A 16455-nucleotide genomic window follows, 5' to 3' on the forward strand; every position below is an offset into this window, starting at 1 on the left:
TGAGAGCTTCCCACGGGCTTTACGATGAAGACCAGCAGAGTCTAGCCAAGAGCATTTTCACAGGCTAGATTTAATTATGATCAGAGACGCCCTCATCATGCCTTTCTGCTCTTGGTGATTAAACCAAAGAGAATAAAGACATTTAACTAGACATGAACTGGAAACAGATTTTGGTTCAAAACCCACAGAGAGAAGAGAAAAATACAGCAGATTGCTGGACAGAGCTTGAGCCGCCTTGCTCCACCTGATTTGACAATTTCCTTTAGGTTATTCTACCAGCCAGGGTGGACTAGATTTGCCACAAGAACACACAACCCTCTTTCGTGCGACCTTGATCTTGTTTTTCTACCGTGCTTCTGCGGAGAGCTGTCACTCCACCAGCATTCAGACGTTGCCAGCCACCATGGCAGAGACAAAAGAAGTCGTGGTAAATTGCACCCCGGACATAAAGCCTCCAGCTTGACAGATATCACTTCTCCACATATTTAGTTGCCTGAACCTTAAAGCCACAGAGAAATTCTACCTGGGCCTGGAAGTTGGCAATAGACCTGATGGTTATGGCGGTGACTCATATTTTCTTTGGCTGCCCAGATGCACACAGGCTGGTGGCTATTTTCAAGGCTGCATTATAATTATTTTATAATCATCGTGATCAGTCCTAATAACACATAGTTAGTGAGTAGTTCCCACGGGCTGGACACCTTGCCCTGTGCTTTATTTCCATTAATTCATTCTTTAATTAATTCATTAAACAATTATATACGGGGTACCTACTGTGTGCGGAGTGTTTCGCCAAGCAACTCAACAACCATGATTCTTCTTTGGAACCGCCCTGTGAGACAGTGCGTGAGTCAGGATTTGTAGTTGCAATAACAGAACCCACTTTAGGAAGCTGATACAGAAAAGGGAATTTATTCAAGACCTTCTCACATTGTCTGTGGGACGTGTGGAAACCAGGAGCAATGCCTAGATCCCACTGGAGTGCCCTCCAGCAAAGGCCTCCGGGAGGCAGCATCACAGCGCTATGACCGGCCGCGGTACTCGTGACAGAACCCACAGATCCCTCCAGCAACACCCTCACCCAAGCCTGCACCCACACTGCCTCCTCCTGAACCCGGGCATGATAGGCTCCCGCCTTCCTGCAAGGGGAGTTGGGAAACTTACCTTGGAAGCAGGAGGCAACGGGAGATGCTGTTTACCGCTGCTGGGAAGCCTAAACAGGGCAGGTGCTCAAGACAGGAAGTCTGTTCTGTGGACAACACAACCGAGCCTCAGGGAGCTTCAAAACAAGCCAACAAAACCACCAGCCACCCCCACCCACCGGGTTCCCCAGCTAGAAGGGGTGCGGCAGGCTCAGTCCAGCCCTAGCTGATGCTGAGTGGTACGGAGGACTTAGATGAACATGGTGTCAGGTCATCCTGCCTGTGGCACGCATCCCGGTGGGGATTTTCACAGCAGGTAATTAGACGTGTGTCTAGACAGACCATTTCCTTCACTGTCATTGTAACATCGTGGGTTCTCCAGTCAACAAGTACAGGGAGCAGAGAGCAGAGAGCCAGGCTCGAAGATGGTGCCTTCCTCCTCGGCTCTTCTCAGCCTTTGACCCTCAGGTCTCACGTTCCCCGGCTCCCTGGCTGGCTGCTGTCCAGTCTCCCCGGCTCCACCTGCCCCTCCCTCACTCTCAGGAGAACTGAGCTGCTGCCGTGGACAGGAGGGAGGTGCTACGGTGGGAGGGTCTGGCTCTCAGGTCTGTGCCTGGACTGCCTGGATTTCTGGTCTCACTGCCACCACACTAATAAGTGAGGATGTTGGGCAAATTCTTCACCTCTCTTGAGTCTCAATCCCCTTCTGTGAAACGGGATAAAGTAATCGATGTTTGGCAAAGTTCTGATTATTATTATTATTAAATGGGATGGGAACATGACAGCTATTTCCAAGCTGGGAGGGGCTTTCTGTAAATTAGCTATTTTAGGGTATCCCCTCTGAACGAAGCTGTTTCAATTTTGCTACAGGCATTTGCAAATGAGCCCCTGGTAGAATAGCTATGTTAACGAGTAACGCCATAACCAGGGGAATGGAGTGAATGACGCCGTAGTTGGGGACATGTTGTTGTTATCGCCAAACCCAGAAAACCTATGTGTAGCTTTGCCCAAATGGTCAGGAACGTGGATGTTGGAGTCAGGCCTGAGTTTGAGTCCTGGCCTTGCCATTTTTGAGCTGTGTGACCTTGAACAAGTGTCTCAACGTCTCTGAACTTCCATGTCTTCATTTGTAAAATGGAGATAAGCCTAGCCTATGCCTCGTGAGATCTGGAGGCATACCTGAGGCCATTTGTAGAGACAGCCACACACACTGAGAGCTCAGAGAATGGTGACATTGCTGGAGAAGGTAAAGGAGAGACAGAGGAGCCAAGAAGATAGAAGGAAGGGATAGCTCTAGCTCACATCTGTGTCCATCGGGGCCAACCCCTCGTGAAGGGAGGGCAGCGAGGGAGGGAGCTGACACTGTCCCTAAGTTGCAACAGACAGAGAGAGGGAGCAGACTCGACCATCACCTTGGGACTGGAGCCAAGAGGGAGGGGCTTCCTGGCCAGAGACATGGTTGAATAGGGAGGCAGACTGTGCCATGGCTGGTCCAGGCAGGGATGGGGGTGACAGACGCCCTGCCCCATGTGTCCTCCCACCCTGCACTCTTGCTGGGACATCCAGCTGGGCAACCCAGTGGGAAACCAGAGAGCAGAAGCTCCACTCGGTGCCCTGGCCAGGCTTCTGGGCACAGAACTGAGCCAAGAGAAGGAGAATGAATCTGGGGGGATGGGGCGCTGGGCACACAAAGGGGAACAGCCTGCATGACCTCTGCCACCCCCCTTCCTCCTGCCCAAGAGTGGCCTCCCACCAGACCCTCCAGAAAGCCATCTACTCTCCACCCCAGCCAACCTCCCCACTTCCCTGCACTGCCTCCGCTGTTCATTTAGAGTCGTAGAATTGGTTTTAATTTGCATGGCATTTATACCTATCTTGTCTCGGCTCTGTGGATGTCCGAGACAGCAAACCTGGGGTGGAAGGCTGAAATGTGGAGGTTGGGATGATGGCGCTGATGTTTTGTTTCTAAGACCCCCGCCTGGGTCACCAGCACCCAAAGGCTGCTGCTATGTGCAGACTGGACAGGGGATTATTGTGCACTGAGGAGGAGTTTGCATCTCCAGCCCAGAGTTCAGGTGGAACGTGGCAGGGGCCCTTCCTTCCCTCTCCCCTGTCTTCCCTTCTTTCTTAGGCTGGGCTGGCCAGGAAGTCTCCACCTCCATCCCCAGCCAGGGCCGCTTATCACGGGGGCCTGAAGGACATCAGCCCACAGAAGGCTGGACAAGCCCAGCTCGGTCACCTTGACCCACTTCATTTGCTTCAAGGCCATGAAGCAAGGAACTCACATTTGCTCTTGAGAAGACTGACGCCCCAGATTCTTATAACAGCTAGTCCTGCCTCGCTGTGAGCCACACAGATGAGCTGGACCTGCTGGCCCACAAGCCCCTGTCTGGTCCCACCTGGGAAGGGGCCTGGGATTGCCACTCAGGGTCACTGCTCACACACTCCAGGAAGGCAAGCTGTACTGCTTGCTGGTCTGATGATTCTTTCTATGTCTTCAGTGAAAAAATAAGGGGGGAAAACTTCCTTTCTGAAACAAACCCCACTATGAAAAACCCTAAAATATTTATTTACAGAAGCAGAAATTAAACATCTTTGCCCTTGACTGATGGGAGCAACTTTTTCATCTGACACAGACCGCTTAAAAAAAAAAAACAGAAAAGAACGCCATCCACCCTCCACCCCAACCAAGCTCTTCCCTCTCCCTGCCCTTACCTCCGCTGTCCACCTAGAGTTGTAGAACTGGTTTATATTTGCATGGCACTTCTACATATCTTGTCTCGTTTGAAGCTCACAGCAACTCTGGGATGTGGTATCTTTCTCTGTATCAGAGGAAAGGAAATACAACTCAGTTACAGGACAGACCCCAAAGACAGGCAGGGGCGGAGACCAGCAAGTCACAGGGCTCACCCAGCATACCTGACTCTAGAATTTAAAACTGTCTTCTTTTTTTTGTTGTTGTTTTTTGTTTTTTTGAGACAGAGTCTTGCTCTGTTGCCAGGCTGGAGTGCAATGGCGTGATCTCAGCTCACTGCAACCTCTGCCTCTTGGGTTCAAGTGATTCTCCTGCCTCAGCCTCCTAAGTAGCTGGGATTACAGGTGCGCCCACCACCATGTCTGGCTAATTTTTGTATTTTTAGTAGAGACGGGGTTTCATCATGTTTGTCAGGTTGGTCTCAAACTTCTGACCTCGTGATCCATCTGCCTCGGCCTCCCAGAGTGCTGGGAATACAGGTGTGAGCCACTGTGCCTGGTTTTTGTTGTTTTTTGTTTTTGTTTTAATCAGCAGATCATTGGTGCAGGAGAAGCTAGTGGACAAGCAGCTCCCAAGCAGATGGGAGAGAGGAGTGGCTGAGAATTTGGCTGTGAACACACAGTGGAGGGGTACTGATATGGAGGTGAGAGGATCCTCTCATCCCTCTGCAACCACAGGGAGCCACGGAGGGCCCAGAAGCCCACAGCACCCAGATCGGGCTCTGGGAAGTTCCAGCCAGAGCACCTGGTGTGGGACTGATTTCACCTGAGCAATGATTTCAGGTGGAACACTTGGCAGCACTGAAAATTGCAAGGGAAGTTCTGTGATAATGAGAGAGGCCCAAGCACCTCCCCACACCTCTCTCAAGCATCCTAGTTGCCTCCATTAGCAAGCTAGAGCAGGCTTGGGCTGCAAGCCTCAGGCAAGCCGCAGCATCTAGGAAGAGTTTAATAATGGCGGTGTGGTTTCTTGCATTTACTTTTATAGTAGCTTCTGATGGTGATGAGAAATGACTATTTTCATGGAGGTCTGTGCTGTAAAAGTGTTCTTTTAAAATAAGGTAAAGTCAGAAAATGAATTGATTTAAAGAAGAAATATTAGGGGGAGGATAACAGTATAAATGGCACACACAGTGCCAGCGGGAACTGTGATGTGGAAGTTTGGAGAACAGTTTTCTTTCAACCAGATTGAGTGAGGGCAAATAAGACACAGCATGTATTGCAAGGATCTAATCGGTCATCAGTATGTTCATTTACATTTTCAGTTCTCCCCTATTGCATGAGTTTTATTTCCCACCAAAGCAAATAAACATATACCTGGGTGGGGGGCAGCGAGGGGCGGGTATAAATTAGAAACTCCTGTAGGGGACAGGAGTCTTTTCGACTCTGACCTTCTGCCCTGATTGGAGACACTCTGAGACCACAGGTTGTTCTCAGCTCTGTGGACTTCCAAGACAGCAAAACTGGGGGTGGGTGGCTGAAACGGGGAGGCTGAGATGATGGCACTGATGCTTTGCTTCTAAGACCCCCGGGACACCAGCACCCAAAGGCCGCCGTGTGCAGACTGGATGAGGGTTATTGTGGGTTGATAGGAGTTTGCAACACCCATCTTTTCTCACTGACTCTTGGCCATCTCCTGGTCTCCCCAAGCCCAGCTCCATCCTTGGAGAGGTGCACCCATCAGGAATGTGGAAGTCAGAGAACGTCGGAGGAGTGAAATGCAGGTGCCGGGAGCCAGTCTCAAGGAACGTGGTTAACAGAAGGCTCACATTGCACTGCAGGGCAGCAAGCATTTATTCACACTGTCCCCGCAGCAGTGGAATGAAGGCCATACCTGAAGCAGCTTTGTTATACTCTGGGGCTTCATTCTAACTTTCTATCAATTATCACACACTTCCAGAAAACCATACAAACTCAATACCTAATCTCCGATTAATTACTGTTAATATATCTAAAGATTATCCTCAGAAATGCCAGACAATGCAACCAGTGGTTCAACATACTGTAATTAAGTATTCACTATGGAAAACCACACAGTCATTACAAAGCTAAGCCTATCCAAATGCACTGCTGAGAAAAAATGACCACCTCCTATTGTTAAGGGAAAAGACAAGCTCGCAGGGTATTTGCTCACCCAGCCAACAATATTTCCTCGGTGTCCACTGCGTGGCAGGCATTGTTTTAGGTGCTGAAGATGGGGTAGTGCACAGCGTACGTGCCGGGGAGGGAAGACGAAAGGAATCAGTTCACAAGTAAACAGGAAAAGGAGCATTGCCACTCAGACAACGAATGAAACAGGATGTAGGAAGGAGTGACCGCGGTCCCCGTGGCAGATGGCTGTGGCCTCACTGAAAAGGTGAGATTGGAGCTGAGAAGTGAAGGATGAGTAAGAACCAGCCTGCGAAGATGTGGCAGGGAGGGCCGGACTTACCGCTCAGACGCAGGCCGAACAAAGCTGCCGGGAAAGAATTCCGCGTCTTCCGGGACTGGAAAGAAATACCTCTCAGCGTCTCCACCTGACAAGACCCAGCCAGGTGTGTGGTGTTTCCACTAAGCCCACTGTTCTCTCAGGATCTCGGGGCGGAAGACTTCATCATCCTTCTGTAGAGAAACAGAAGTGGACGGCACCATTTGGAAAAGGTATTTTCTCACAGGCATGACAGTCACCTGTTAGGTGAGGTCGTCCTCACCCCTGATATACCTCCGGAATTAATCTCTCTCTGTTCTCCTGACACAACTCAGCACCTTATCTTCGCCTGGATTGCTTAAACAGCTAAAACAGGCCTTTTTAAGAAGCATCGTATTTAAAACAATCATCCTAGTTCCCATGTATCGTAAATGCCTGCTGGGTATGACCTCCTCTTCACACGCCTCCTTCGGAGACGGACTGAAACCTCCCCTTTCGGAAAGAAGGAACAGCAGGCGGCAAACAGCAGAGCTGTGATTTGAACTCAGGTCTCACCAGCTTCAGGGAGGCAAGACCATTAACTTTATACTGAAAGATATGCATTTTTAAACTGAAAACAAAGTATGCAAAGAACTCATGGGAAGCCGGAGAGGAAACAAGGAGATGGCATGGAACAGCAAAAGAAGGAGAGAAATTAGGAAAAGCAAACTCAGAAGTTAAAAATTAAAAATTTTATTTTGTGTTGAACTTGGGTTTTTTGCAGCCTAAGCGGCAGGAGCGGTTCCTCTTTCTTTTCGCTAATGAGGCTTCTCTCCACTGGCAGCTGGAGGCGTTGCTTTGGACGCCACATTTGACAGCCCCCTCATTGGCCTTCCTGCCTCCACACCGGCCCCTGCAGGCCACCCTCCCTGGCTGCTGGGACATCTTCCTAGAAGGCAAACGTGGCCCCGCCACTTCCCACGGCACATCTTCTGTGGTGCCCACAGTCAGCCAGGTCAAGTCCCAGCAGGCCCCAGACAACCTCTGCAGCCTCTCACCCCCCATCCCTCCCCGCGAGGAGCCCCCATCCGTCTCTGCTGGCCGTGAGGTTTACTCTCCCACGCACCCCTCTAGAATCCCCTTGCCCTGACCCCTCTTCTCCAAGTCAGGAAATTCTTGGGCTCCTTGGAGGGTCGCTGTAACATCGATAGCTTGTTCTTTGCCCCTGTAGCGGCGTTCCCAGGTCTGTGATTGGCTGTGCATGAATCTGTCCTCTCGGTTACTTCCAGGACTCCGTGAGAGCAGGGCCCGTGTCCTGTTCATCTGTTTCTCTGATGCCTCATTGGAAAAGAGCATGGGAGAGGCCAAAAAATGAAAAAAAAAAAAATGACAGAACAGCTTGGTAAGATATCTCTTATGGGGGTACAGGATCCAGGGGAGGTGCATAAAGAGTTACCGTCAAGTGTGTGGGATGGGCAGGTCAGGGAAGGCTTCCTGGAGGAGGCGTGGGCAAGATAAAGGTTGGACTGGAGCCAGTCCGTTAATGTGGTAGAGAAAAGAAATTGAGGCAGGGCTGAGGGTTCAGAGAAGCGAGGAACTCTGCCTCTTTGAGCGTGAGTTAGGGGATGGTGAGAGATGGCCTTGGATAGGCAGATAATGGTCTGGAGCCCCTGTTAGAAGCTTTAGGCTTCATGGTGAGAGGAGCAGGGATGCCTACAGGTTGTTTTCTTATGAAGAGAGAGTGATGTGGTTGAGTTTCCATTTCAAAAAGGTCACTCTGGCCACAGAGGGGAGGAGAGATTAAGAAGAGAGGTGGCTGGCTGTCATGTTTGGTTGTATAGGTTGGGCACTGCACAACTTTAGGGGTAAGATTTTCCCCTCTCTGGTGGCCCCTGGGTACTTGAGAGTGGCTGACATCATCTGATGGCAGAGACTCTCATTGGACAGTTGTCATGGCAAGTTAGCAACTGATGCTGGGCATGGGAACACGTGGAGTGCTGTGGACACAGAGAGAGGGACATGTTGGTTCAGAGAGACTCACAGATGCATCAACAAGGGCTCTGACCCTGCAGCTTTGAACAAGGCCTGGGGTGCAACCTGTTTGCCAGCTGGGTACCTAAGGGTGGCATCTATGGACCACCTAGAGGTGGATTTATCATGAAGCTAATGCAACTTAAGCTTCAGGACCTGAATCTGCATAGTCCTCTTCCAATATGTCCCCAAAGTCATATGTTTTTGTGAAATGCACAAGATATTTTCATCACAGTTGGCTAAGACTGCTGTTTCCTCCTGCTCTGACTTGCCCTCCATCACCTCTGCTGGTGGCATGGGAGGGGCCACGATTTGGCTGAGGGGAGGCTGATACCTGGATCCTGGACTGTGAGCAGTAGGCTGGCATCAGCAGCATTGCCGGTGCCATCAGTGTACAGACACCAGGTGTGGTGGCTTCCAGCATGTTCCTCCTGCCCCTCTGTCAACTTCCCTGTATCATGACATGGAGGTGCAGAGACAAGGGTGGAACAGGGAAGCCACCATGCCCGGTGATGCTGGCAAGAACAGGGGCAGGCGAGCATGGACAAGGTTGGAATATGCAGAGCCTGGTCTGTGGAAAATTCCTCCAAACAGATACACATGGCTCTAAACAGAGGACTCGATTCTCTCGGACTCAGTGAAAATGGAAATTCGTTCCCATCAGGACTACCCTCAGCAATGCAGCATGTAGGATGATAAGTGTGCCACAGCTCGTAAAAATCACTTTGGTGGGAATGGTATGTTTGATCAAGCTTGAGTATCCCACTAAAGTTGGAACTTAGAAAGAAAGGGATTTTGGAATATTTGAATAAAGCAAGTGAGAAATTGCAGACTCCTAATTTAGATGTATCTGAAGGGTACCTTCTTTTATCTTAAATTTGTTTATTAAAAAACAATGGATGACTTGAGTAATAGAATATGAAACAAAAGAGATGAACATGAAGCATGGCACAGATCTTCCAACATTGAGAAGCGAACTATAACTGAAAATGTCCACATCATAACAGAAACAGAAGTTCATTAAGAAGAGGTCAGCTAACATGGCGAAACCCCGTCTCTACTAAAAATACAAAAAAAAAAAAAAAAAGAAAATTAGCCAGGAGTAGTGCCAGGTGCCTGTAGTCGCAGCTACTCGGGAGGCTGAAACAGGAGAATGGCGTGAATCTGGGAGGTGGAGCTTACAGTGAGCCGAGATTGCGCCACTGCACTCCAGCCTGGGTGACAAAGCGAGACTCCATCTCAAAAACAAACAAAAAAAAGAGGTCAGCTGGGTGTGGTGACTCATGACTGTAATCCCAGCACTTTGGGAGGCCAAGGCGGACAGATCAAGAGGTCAGGAGTTTAAGACCAGCGCGGCCAATATGGTAAAACCCCATCTCTACTAAAACTACAAAAAAAATTAGCCAGGCATGGTGGCAGGCGCCCGTAATCCCAGCTACTCGGGAGGCTGAGGCAGAAGAATTGCTTGAACCTGGGAGGCAGAGGTTGCAGTGAGCTGAGATTGCACCACTGCACTCCAGGCTGGGCAACAGAGTGAAACTCCGTCTCAAAAAAAAAAAAAAAAAGAGAGGTCAATTTCAAATGGAAGTGATAAATTAGCACTTAGGTGACATGAAAACCTAGTTCAGGGGTCCCCAGCTCCACAGCTGCTGATGGGTACTGGTCCGTGGGCTGTTAGGAACCAGGCCGCACAGCAGGGTGAGCGCCAGGTGAAGGAGCATTACCACCTGGGCTCTGCCTCCTGTCAGATCAGGGGAAGCATTTGATTCTCACAAGAACTCGAACCCTATTGTGAACTGTGAACTGCACATTGGAGGGATCTAGGTTGCGGGCACCTTATGAGAATCTAATGCCTGATGATCTGAGGTGGAACAGTTTCATACGAAACCATCCCCCCCACCCACTCCCATCCATGGAAAAACTGTCTTCCACAAAACCAGTCTCTGGTGCCAAAAAGTCTGGGGACTGCTGACCTAGTTATTGAAGAGAAGTGAGTAATATTAATATATTACACCAATATTTAAATTTCTTGCTGGTTTGATGGAAAATAACTGACATTCAGGTAGATAGGATAAAATCCACAAATAAAATCACTGATGACAGATTCAGTACTGTCAATTCAAAGAGCATATAATGTTCTTAATTGTACAAGAAAACCTGAAATGACCTGAAATCTTACAACTCATATATGAAGGAAATCAATAGAAGTTTTCCCAAATTTGATTATAGCCTTGAATTTTTTACAACAGTCTCAGTTGGGATCAAAGGGCCAGGTAGAAGCATAATTATGTCATTGTGAAACGAAAAAACATTTTTTCTAAGCTAACTTCCAGTAAAGATGCACAAAATCACACTGTAGCCAAATACGCCACAGCAGGTGCTGATCTATCTTCCTGTTCTCACTGTGGAAAACAATGCTGACAAAATTGTCATCGTATGAAAAGGAGCTCCTTTGGGTATATCTCTAAGAACTTGTTTTAGGCATCTGGGTGCTTCTGTATTGGGTGCATATATATTTAGGATAGGTAGCTCTTCCTATTGAAGTAATCCCTTTACCATTATGTAATGTCTTTCTTTGTCTTTTTTGATCTTTGTTGGTTTAAAGTCTGTTTTGTCAGAGAGTAGGACTGCAACCCCTGCTTTTTTTTTGCTTTCCATTTGCTTGGTAAATTTTCCTCCATCCCTTTGTTTTGAGCCTATGTGTGTCTTTGCACATGAGATGGGTCTCCTGAATACAGCACACCAATGGGTCTTGACTTTATCCAATTTGCCGGAAGTAGCTTACCCCAAAAGATTCTCTTGCCACTAAAATAAAGGCAGAATTCTATCTAACACATGCAGCAAAATGATGCGGAATGTGAACCTACCAGCTGCCGCTGGTCCTGCAAAGTTCTTGAATATACTTCACAGGTGCCATCTGGAACTACACCTGTACAAAAATCACCCTGAAAATAGTTTTCAATCAACATACACTTGTGATTATATTTTTTAAAAAAAGGAGATCCAAGAACATGCAGTAAAAACAAGGTTCGTGGGTGTGGGTCTGTCGGGCAATGAGTTAGTGAAAATATGTTAATCTGCACATGTAGTGATATTTCCAGTATTTGTTAGCTTTTCAAAATATGCAATTTGTTATGGTTTCTCTTCTGAGTATTCACTTTTGTAACTACATCTATATTTATAATTTTGTATTCTTTCCTTAAAGAAAGATCCTCATATTGTATTAAGGCTTGAGCCCACAAAACCTGGATCGGGTGGTGGGGGCCAGGAATATATGTTTGCAATCTCAGACTATTTGGAGGTCATTTGGGGTAAGACTGAGGTGCAAGTAGTGAGGGCTGCCCAGCTCCAGGCTTGGAAACTCGCACTGGATCCCAGCTGAACCAATGCCACTCTGGGCAGATGCTCTGACCTGGGAGCCTTAACAGGCGGTTCACTCATTAATATCACTGGGCTCAGATCTGTGAAACCCACGCCTCCCACACAATGCTCTGTCTTCCAGCCAAAATAACACACTGTAAGCTGGGGTGTAGTTGAAAGTGAAACCGCGTATTTTTTAAAGGTTTAAAAGCTCATTTGAAGAAGGGCAAAGGGTCAGGAAAGAAAGAGTTCCATTTACAGAGACTTGGCAAATCTTTCCCAAGGAAGATGTCCCACTTACAACGTGTACTTTCCACTCTGTGCACGGCCCCCAGGCTGGGGCCAAGGTGGCTGGTCAGCGTTCTTGTCCACAGTGGTGACAAAGACTTGACTTCTGAAGTTTGCTCTGGGGAAAGAGGTACACTTGGGTGTTTCGGAGGTGGAGGGAGGGCTCTGTGAGGGGTCGGGGGAGGCAGATATGGGGTACAGTCGGGGGAACCCTGCATTGCATACCATAGCTATCACCGCTGGATGGGCTTGAGGGAATGACTTATTCCAAGTGCGTCTCGTATGCCAAAGGGAAAAGAAACGAAGGCCGGGCAGTTTATGCCTCTTGCCCAAAGTCTCTGTGAAATGTGTGTGGGGCCAGGGGTAGTAAGCATTGATTGGAAATCTGCCTTTTAACAGGAGCCTTATTCAGACTGACAAGTACTTGGTATTCAGATTTTCCCATCTGAGCTCATGGCCGCAGGTCCTAAAAGGCTGTTTGAGGTTCCCCTGTCAACATTTCACATTTTAAGGCACCACTTTTAGGGCCTGTATCATTATCTACAACAGCAGCAGCGGCAGCAGCAGCATTAGGAATGTGTTTCCTCCTGTGCTTTGCAGCTTCCGTGGGTCTTTCTTCTGCATTGTTTCATGAAATTCTCACAAGAACACTATCAGGTAGGTGTCGGATGTCCGTTTTACGGGGCAGAAAACAGATTTTTTAAAAGAGCGAGAGGGAGAGAGAGGAAAAAGGGCTTTATTCAAAGCCAAGTCAGTTAATGGGGCAGAGCAAGGACTTGAACGCAGGCCTCATGGTCTTAACTCCAATATTTTCAGCTCCCTTGGGAACTTCTTGGAAGGGCCCGTTCCATTTTCCTGCCATAACATCATGGAATGTGGGAATGGCTGTGGGTTCCGGTGACGATGTCTCCCAACTGCCTCCAACAAGTGCTGCCAGGGCACGACTCAATGTCTGGGTTGGGTGGACAGGAACGTGCTGTGGGCCCCGGCCCTCTGCTGCAAGCTTCGCAGGTGCCGTTCCCTCTGCCCTGGACACGTCTCTGGCCTTTCTGCTCAGGCGTTACCTCCCCAGGAGCCCAGCTGACTCATCTCACTGACTCCCCTGCAGCCCTCGCCACCATCTGGAATTAGCTGCCCTGTGTCTGCCACTGCGTCCTTGACATCTGACTCACTGCGGTGGGTTCTAAGCTGCAGGAGGACAGGGGCCTTTACTCTGCTCACCACTCTGTCCTCAGCAGCCACCGCTGGCACTCAGTGTGTTCTCAATAATCGTGTGTGGCTCAGATGCAGGCGGGCAGCAGAAGGAAGCCTTGTCTGCTGCCATTAGGCCGTGTTGTAAATGCAGATGGCCCTGGGCTGCAGGTTTCCAATGGGGACATTAATCCCAAAGTGACGTCCTCGAGCATCCTTCTATTCTGCAGCACTGCACTGTGCTATGAAAGAGCCGGGACAGATGGCCTGGGTGCAACCCAAGTCCTTCCATTTTTACTGTAGAACCTGGGGCCAAGTGATGAACCATCTTTGAGGCTTGGGCTCCTCATCTGTAAAATGGGTCTGAGAGCAGTGCCACATGGCTGCGTAGCCCTGAAGATAGCCCCGGAAGTAGGGCACTGAAATACCCACTTAGGCTACCCCGAGGAAGTGCCCAGTCAACACCAGCCAGAGAACAAATTGGACAGTGCAAGTAACTCAGCTCTGGAAGGCTCCCCCTAGTACTTTACTAATAATGAACACTTAAACATTGCTGCCAAATCACAAATATTGTAAGCAAACATCACTCGGCCATTGCTTGCAGAATGAATGAATGCAAGGCTGGCGATTTGGAGAGCCCATCTCGGTCATCAGTTCTCTCTCTGCAGGGACATTGTTTCACACAGCAAGGTTGTCACCTCAAATGCCTTCAAAGGCAGGCAGGTGCCCAAAGGAAGGAGGCAGCAGGGGCTGGGTATGACCTTGCTCCCAACCAAGGACACCAAAAAATTGAAACACAGTGGTCACTCAATACAATCTAACTCCAGGTCATCCTGCAGACTAGCACTTTGCAACTCCGATACATGGCATGGGGACACTTGATTACTGGTGGCAATTCCAAATGAGATTTGTTCAGGTCCCCAAGCCCTTATTTGAAACCCCGGAGGCCAGATGCATGCATAACTCAGAACTGTCGTGGGTTGTGGAAGGAAACATGGTGAACAGACCCCGCATAATATAACTCCCCACAGGGTTTGGGGCAGCCTTTCACGAACAGTTCTGCAGGGACGGTTTCAGCATTCAAGCTAAGAGGGAGAAACTGAGGTTAAAGACGGTCTCACGCATGTTCAGGGTGGCAGGTTTTGCTGCCAGTTGAACTTTGATTATTTTTTTATTCGGTTTTCACATTTGGGATATTGGAATTGCTGAAAAGGGATTGTGGAGCTGTGCAGTCAGGTTTGGAGTCTCTCAGGCAGATCCTGAGGCACCGGCTGCCTCTAGCGTCCCTGTGTCCGTTTCCCTGTGGCCTGAGAGGAGGCTCCCTTGTCCTCCAGCGCCACGCCACCTCCTCTGTTCTTCCTTCCTCATCAGGTGCCTTCCCATCCAGGCTTCCGAGAGCTGCGGAGATTTTTTCCTCTGCGTATCTTGCAGTATTCAGACTCTGAGCACCAAGGCCAATTTAGCTGCTAGTTGAGCGGAACGGCACCAGATGAGCCAGTTGATATTCGATGAGCAAAGGCAGGTTCCACGCTGGACCACCAGTGAGCCACGGTGATCAGGGCTAGACTTGCATCTTCTGATTCCAACTTTGGGGTGTTTTCTCTAAGCTGCAAGAGGCTCAAGGAAAAAAAAAAAAAGGCCCTGGTATCCGGCAGAGGACGGCATGCCAAGGCTGAATCTGGAGAGGAGACGCGTGGCCCCAATCCACGTCCATCTTACAGACCTCTTGCCTTTGGCAGCCCTTCTTCCTGAAAGTGAAATCCCTTTTGTCTGTGGGAAAAACCTCATAAAAAAAAAGCCCAACTGAAAAACACATTGGTTTCTATTTATAATTGGGGGTGGGGGGAAGGAATTTCACACAGATTCAACACATACATGAAAAATAAAAAGAACCAATGACTCAGAGACTGACGTGTTTCCCATTTCCTAATAGCCTTAATTTTTTAGGTCACTGCTCAGCTATTCAAAGATTGTCTCATTTAAGGATGATTTATTTATCAAGGACATTGGGAGAAGCCCAGTGAGTGCTGAATCCAAAAATGCCATAAGCAGGCCCCTCTCTGCTCACAAAGAGAATGGCAACAACCTACTTCTCTAGTCGTTTCCAAAGAGCCACCATGTTCAGAAACCTGAAAGTGGTGAAAACAGGTGGAAAATGGTGAATATTTTGAATTTCCTCCCTACAGAGCGGAAGAAGGGAATCAAAGAGAAGAAGAGGGACCAATTTCAAAACAGGCAAAGCTGGGGCTTGACTAGAATTTCCAGCCACTCTTTCTGCATGGCATATTCTGGCAAGGTCTATGGAAAATGAAGAAGCCTTTGAATGAATTTCATTCCATGGTAAAATACAATCTCAAGCCCTGGGGAATTTGGAGAGATGTGGAACTTTTGACCCCTTGTCTGAGTCTGTCTGTCCAATACGTGTGAAGGAGGAGGTCAGCTCCAGCTCCCAGTCAACCATTTAGGTCAGAGAATGATTTCACCAAGTCAGCGAGGTTTGCCACTGTCAGCTGCAAACCTCCACAGCAGAATGAGTGGCGCGGGTGCAGCCCTCTTTGCTCTTGTCAATGAAAACCTATTGCGTTGACAACAGAGTACAGAATAATGGCAACAGAGAATATGGCGGGGGGTTAGCACTTTCAGAGGCTGCAGGGCACGGCTTGACATGAATAAGCCAACTCCTCTTATGGATTGAATTGTGTACCCCCAAGAAAGCATTGAAGTCCTAACCCCCAATACCTGTGAATGTGGCCTTATGTGGAAATAGGGCCTTATGTAGATGATCGACTTGAGACTGTCACAGGGTGGTGGGCCTCCTAGGTATGACTGGTGTCCTTATAGAAAGGGGAATTTGGACGCAGAGATGGACGTGCATGGAGAGGGGGCGATGTGAAGACTGGGAGGAGACAGTGCTCTAGGAACCAAGGAACCCCTGAAGCTACCAGGAGCGAGGCCTGCAGCAAAGAGTCCCTCGAGCCCCAGAATGAACCAGCCCTGCTGACACCTCCGTCTCAGACTCGTAGCCTCTAGAACATGGGATAATAAATTTCCATGGTTCTAAGCCACCTGGTTTATGGCCCTTTGTTGTGGCCACCCCAGCAAACTCTTATACCCCGCCGTGTGAGGTGGGTGTCTCATTATCCCCATGTCATGAACACAGCGCTAGAGAGAGATGTTACAGAAACCAGAGGTTCAAACAGCAGGTGAATAACACCGTCGAGATTTGAACTCAACTCTCTGTGACCATAAAGCTCCAGCTCATCACCACATCACTCCAAGGTCCTTGTGAGCTTGTGTCTCGGG

The 16455-nt window shown here is 48.8% G+C and overlaps 1 long non-coding RNA gene across 1 annotated transcript; it reads left to right on the forward strand.

Annotated features, from left to right (window-relative positions):
* The first annotated feature begins 11891 nt into the window (after window positions 1-11891).
* On the forward strand, window positions 11892-16210 carry LOC144338154 (uncharacterized). The gene is made up of 2 exons (XR_013412017.1): window positions 11892-12091; window positions 15339-16210. It is a non-coding gene; the product is annotated as an uncharacterized LOC144338154 (long non-coding RNA).
* Window positions 16211-16455: the final 245 nt, after the last annotated feature.

Source organism: Macaca mulatta, chromosome 20 (assembly GCF_049350105.2).
Source record: "Macaca mulatta isolate MMU2019108-1 chromosome 20, T2T-MMU8v2.0, whole genome shotgun sequence".
Lineage (NCBI taxonomy): Eukaryota > Metazoa > Chordata > Mammalia > Primates > Cercopithecidae > Macaca > Macaca mulatta.